The sequence below is a fragment of the Zosterops lateralis genome (genome assembly GCF_965231275.1).
Source record: "Zosterops lateralis genome assembly, chromosome: 2".
Lineage (NCBI taxonomy): Eukaryota > Metazoa > Chordata > Aves > Passeriformes > Zosteropidae > Zosterops > Zosterops lateralis.
Window position 1 is genome coordinate 65,968,854 of NC_139763.1, and position 6,000 is coordinate 65,974,853.

Sequence of the window (6,000 nt, forward strand, 5' to 3'; positions counted from 1 at the left end):
ATCCAGTGACAGTAACAGCAGTGAACCAAGATAGACTTTCAGAGTTTTTTCCATTTGGAGCGGGGATGACCTTCAGAAAGCCATCTAATCGTGATCCTGGTAGACATTACAAGCCTTTTTATAAACTCTAAAATACTCCAGTTAGTAATCTCAGGAAATGTAGCTTCGGAGCTTGAGAAGCTTGTTATTTTAGATGAATATATTAATCTTTTGTAACTTCCATGACTTTTCATGTTGGTAATGTGTTCTTAACTTCTTTGCATTTTAGTTATATTATAAGACTCAGAAGTATTAACTGTGGAGCAATGTGATTTACAGACATTTCATTCTACATGAGATATACTTATGATGGGTCCATTCAGCAGACAAGCACAAGGTGCACTCATGATAGAAGGCATGAGACAGACTCACTCACAATGCTGCTGTGAGCTCCTGCAGCAGCAGGTTCAGAGATGCAGGTCCTGCATGAGGCTGGACAGAGTGGGTCAGACTTTTTGGTGCCCTCAAGGCCCTGATGGAAGCTGAGAGAGAACTTTTCTGAAGTTTGCCTGAAGAAACATTGAACCTGCACTGTCCTATATGAGTCATGATGGTAAGAGGTGGAGGGATTTGTCTGGAAGGCCATCAGGTGAGCCAGACTTGCTCTACAAACCATCTTCTGGCTGCTAATGGCCCCTGTGGCACCAGACACATGAAGAGATTGTTTCTGTTTTGTTCTTAGCTGAAAAAGAAGCATTGAAGTAACTAAAGCAGAAAGCAGCAGGGACTGAGAAGTGAGTGAGTATTACCTGAAAGTGATAAAATAAAATGGCAATGTGGAAAGAGCAGAGATTTCCTCCTGTTTGAACAAGGGAGGAATTGGAGCAAAATTTAGATGTGATCAGAAGGGTCTTTAGTAAATGGACCCTGGAAGTGATTCAGGATTCCTGAGCCTCCTCTGTTGTCAGCTTTAAACACTTCTGGTAAAATGTGTCTCTTCTTGATTTATGCAGAAGTTGACAAATGTGCCACTATTAACTAAAAAGGATCCAAAGAGCAAAATTCTGACAATGAACCTTGTGGGTCACTGTAATGCTGCATAATGGATTTTCTGAGGGGGTCAGTTTCTTCTTCTTAAAAAACCCCAAGATTTTCCATTAACATTCCCTCTCTCCTCCCTTTACTCCTCCTGCTAGATTAATAGATGCATAAATCTGCAAAGTCAAACATTCACAAATATGTAAATACCTAGATGAATGTTACTGTTGCAGGAGAAGAAATCTCTGCTGGTGTTGCCACCTGCCCATGTACTTGAAGGTGGATAGCTTATTTTTTCCCCTAATCATAGCAAAAGAGTTGTGGCCAGCCCTGTGTGATCCATATGGAACAGCTGCCCTTACTCCCAGGGAGCAACTTTTTGTACAGGTCAATCATGAATTCATTCAAGAAAACAAGGGCAAATAAATGAAATATTTACAGCTCAAGTGATCTCTCTTTTTCTTCTTTCCTTCAATTTACCTCAGAATTATCCTTGAATGAATCCAATAACTCTGAAAACTGCTATGCTCTTTGATAGACGTGATTCAATACTTAAAATATACTGGTCAAACTCTCCCAAGTCAATTTCTGAAAGTGATGGCAAACAAACCCCCTTTTCTTTTAATTTCTTCATGTCTGATTTCTAGTAGATAATGTTAATCATGTTTTGGCATGAGGTTATGTATTTCTGAAAAGAGCAGAGTTAAAATGCATCATAAGATGGATGACATAGCTGTGTGTGAGGGGGAACATTTTTGTACCTTTGAGAATATACCAACTGGCTTGATAAGTGTATGCTAAAAATCTTGTCAAGCAGGACTGCTGGCTCAAATAAACTTTCTGGTCTCTGATCTCAAATGGAATGTTTTAGTGTGGCACTACATGTTGTTAATTCATGACTAAATATTTAACAAAGACATAAATTGTGGGGTCTTATTTCCTGGGCAGGAGGACATTGCTCCTATCTAAAATTTCCAAATCTTTGAATCAAATTGGATTTAGCAGTTTGCTATAGCTGCTCTGTGAGCAGCTTGATGCTTTTAATCTAGACTACAAGCATTTAAGTTAAATGTTTTCTGTGAAAGATTCAGCACATGCAATCCTCAGTGAAGAGAGTGGGAAGTGATGAGCCTCTCAGAAGTGGGAATGTACACTTTGAGGGATTGTATCTTTATTACTCAATAAAGCTGTAAATTATTTTTACTGACTACTTTTGTGGATTTTCTTACTTTAATCCCAAAATGAAACTATCTGTTCTCAGAAATTTTTCCCTGTTCCCATCAGCAAATTATTAAATTACCTGAAAATCTGAAAAAAGGTAATCAGTACTTAGGAATGAAGAGCTTTTAGGATGTAGCAAATGCTGTTCTCAGTTGTGGACATTCTTATAAGTAGCAAAAAAGAATGCATTAACACATAAAGGGTTTGATTTTTCCTGTTCAAATGTGGATTTATGCATCTCAAAGAGCCACATCCAAAGCAGTTATGCAAGTTCTTTCTATGGCCAGACATTAAGCCAGTTTGTGAAGCTGAGCATGAGATTCACCTCATGTTAAAGCTAAAGTCTACATTTGGCAAAATGAACCTCATTTCAATGTCCTTCACTGATTGTGTTAGGAACTTAAATGTATCAGATACAGATACCCATAATCAGTTAAATCAGTCCCATTCATGCTGCCTTTAAATAATTGTCCTGCAGAAACATTAGGATCCCAGAGCTTTCTCATTTGCATAATGGAATTAATAAAGTAGTCCTGCTGTCCTGCAGAAAGAATGTAGAGAACAAAAATTTTCCTTCAATTTTTCTGATGTACACTTGTAGCAATATATTAACGCTTTTATTTCCTCTTAAATGCTCAGTTATTAGTCTTCAAAGCTAGAAAAATCTTTTCAATTGACTGTAAAAATAAAAAAAAATGACAGTGCTTTATGCAAGTTTTAGAATGAACTGTAAAATTCTAATTTTGGTAAAGAAAGAAAAGAAACATTAGCTCATTCACAACCTTTATTTAATTTAAATTATTATTGTGTTAAGCGTAGACCTCTATTTTATTTGGGAATAATGTTGACTAATGTCCTTCTGTTGAATAATGTCCTTAAATAGTTTGACAGTGAAAATGTAGATAAGCTGGTTTATCTTGTAGAATAGTTTATCTGCCTGAAACACCACTTTTCAGATTAGAAATTCATACACTAAGGCAATTAATACTAGCTAGATGAATTAGAGTCTATCAGTATCAAAACTCTTTCTTCTTAGGGCCAAGGAAAGCTCTAAGAGATCCTGTCCAGGAATGCATCTATTTAGATGACATAAACATATGCATTCTGAGCACAACTGCTGTTTCTCTCTTGCTGATGAATTCACCCTTTTCAATGTAGAAACCTCTCCTCCTTACTACAGGGGTATCTTTTATTCGAGAAAAAGTTACAAATCATTCAAAGTCTCCTTGCTGTTTGCAAGTATACTGACTAGCTCTCTATATTCACCTGTTTATGCTTCTATTGGTAGAGTCCCACATGACTAGATTCTAAATTATGTTCACGCCTATCAACTTTCTTTTCCCCTCATTTTGTATTTGCATTTTGTTTTCTTAACTGTATTCCATTTTCTCCCTGAGGATGGCAGTTGTGTAAGGTTTTTTTTGTTGTATGATGGCTTTTAAATGTTATTTTTAAGACTAGAATTCTGGTTTTTTTCTGATTTTACCAGATTTTATTTTAAGAATGTCAAATAAGTAGTACAAAGTAAGCTATTTTTTCCAAGTACTACTTTTTTCCCATGCCTGCACCCCTCATTCATGCACTTCACAATCATTCTTAGCTTTATGAATAGTATTAATCATTGTGACTTTCTTATTTTCAGAGCTGAAAATAACCCAGCAATGCTTACTTCACTGTCTGACTGTTAACTCAGTAACCTCTTATCATTTGTGAAGAGCTCTCATTCAGTGTTTGCCCTTCTCAGGTATAGGACTTTGGAACTAGGAGACTGTAGTCTCTACAGTTAGAAAATTCCAAGGCTGATTTAATATTAGCAGCACAAGGACCTTCAAACACTTCCTTTCAGTTTGAAGTCCCTCACATTGCTATGATAGATAGATAGATGGCAGAAAATCCCAACAAAATAAGCAAACAAAAAACCCCAACCACAAAGAAAAAAAAAAAAATAGTTGAATTGTTCTGTCTGACTTGCATGCATATGATGGGACTACTGGCATTTACACATTTGTTAGAACTGTACTCTGTAAAGATGTGGTGTACCTTTGTTCTCAGTTATCTTTACCTCAGGATAGGTGATTCTACTTTTTTCACAATGTGCTACCTCTTTTCCCACATCTTAGTCACTGGACCTTTTCCTAAACAGATTTGGACACTGAATGTAAGATTCTGTTATCAGAAATGTTCAATATGTTCTAGTATTACTAACAAGATTTTTTTTTTTTCAAAACTTGGCTGCTGTGGTCCTTGTCTTTCATCACCAAGATTCCCCAGCAAGCAGCAAAAAAGAATCCCTTTATTTAAAAAAAAATTACTATTTTTGTTTAATCATAGTAGTTCTTCCAGTATTGGAAACTATCATTGTATCTTCTGAGGAAAAAAAAATGGTTGCCATCTGAATTTTGGCAAGGTTCTGTGGTGTCTGCTGTCACAACAGCATGATGACATCTGCCTATGTCACCCCTTCCCTAGTGTGACCTGTTAGCACACTTAAACACCTTTTTGCTTGGATACCTTTAGTGAAGCAGTGGGATTCTCTGTGTCAGTACAGCATTTTGCAGCATCTGAATATAGCTAGTTTCTAGGCATTTGCTTGCTTGGGGCAAGAATAGTTAGGCCTAAATTTAAATTATCGCTCTGAATGCCAACTCTTACCATAGATATGTCTTCATGTTACACCCCCATTGAACTCTGCAGAAGGGTGAAGATGCTGTCTGGGAAAGGAACAGTAAGCCAGCTGCCCAAAAGGTCTCAAATATATAGAGAAGCTGATGAGTGCTTTTTGTCATATGCTATTTTGAGAATTACTGTTTAGAGTAAAAGAAAATAAATACAGGGAGCACAACAGTGCTGCCAGGAATGTCACTTCTGGCAAGATGTGTCCATAAGGTCTGTCAGTATTGTTATCAATCTCCCTGAAGCTCAGTAGCAGTAAAGCTAAGTAATTTACCACTTTCAAAATATATTTCTATCAACTGGGAAAAAAACATTCTGATGTTTGCCAGTTGCTAACCTTAGTTTTGTTGTAGTAATAGAGATGTTAAGATCCTTCAGCCAAAACTTATGAAAAGATTTAATCTGTGAGCATGAACACTTCAAGAATGGTCAGATGAAATTTTTGATTTTCCCTGATTAGGGAACATATGGCTGTCTGAAAAGCACACAGGATCTCATGGGAAGGGAAGGGAAGGGAAGGGAAGGGAAGGGAAGGGAAGGGAAGGGAAGGGAAGGGAAGGGAAGGGAAGGGAAGGGAAGGGAAGGGAAGGGAAGGGAAGGGAAGGGAAGGGAAGGGAAGGGAAGGGAAGGGAAGTGATAATGCTGTGTGTTCTGGCCATTCTGATGCAGAGGGTGTGAGCACTTAATGTGCAAACTGTACCAATGCTCTGCCAAAGAAAGTCTTGGCAGGTAAACATTTAAACATTTAGACATCATTTAAACAAGTGTGCTGGACAGAAGACCAGTGAGCTAAATTTTACAGTCAAAAAACATCTTTCTCACTGGAAACTCTTGCTCTAGAGTTTGGTTGGTCTAATACCTTCATAATGCTCCTAGGAGGAGCAGAATTTTAATTGCAGCATGTTTTATGTATAGATTGTGCACAGTAACACTAAACAATTCAGTTATCACTCCTTTCAATTCTCCATATTGGTTTCCTTAACCATGAAAATATAAGAAATTCACCTCTTCCCCAAGCTGGCTGTAGCATTAATGACACACTCAATTGAACTGTGCTTCAAAAGTGCAAAATAGCTTTTTATTTTTAGG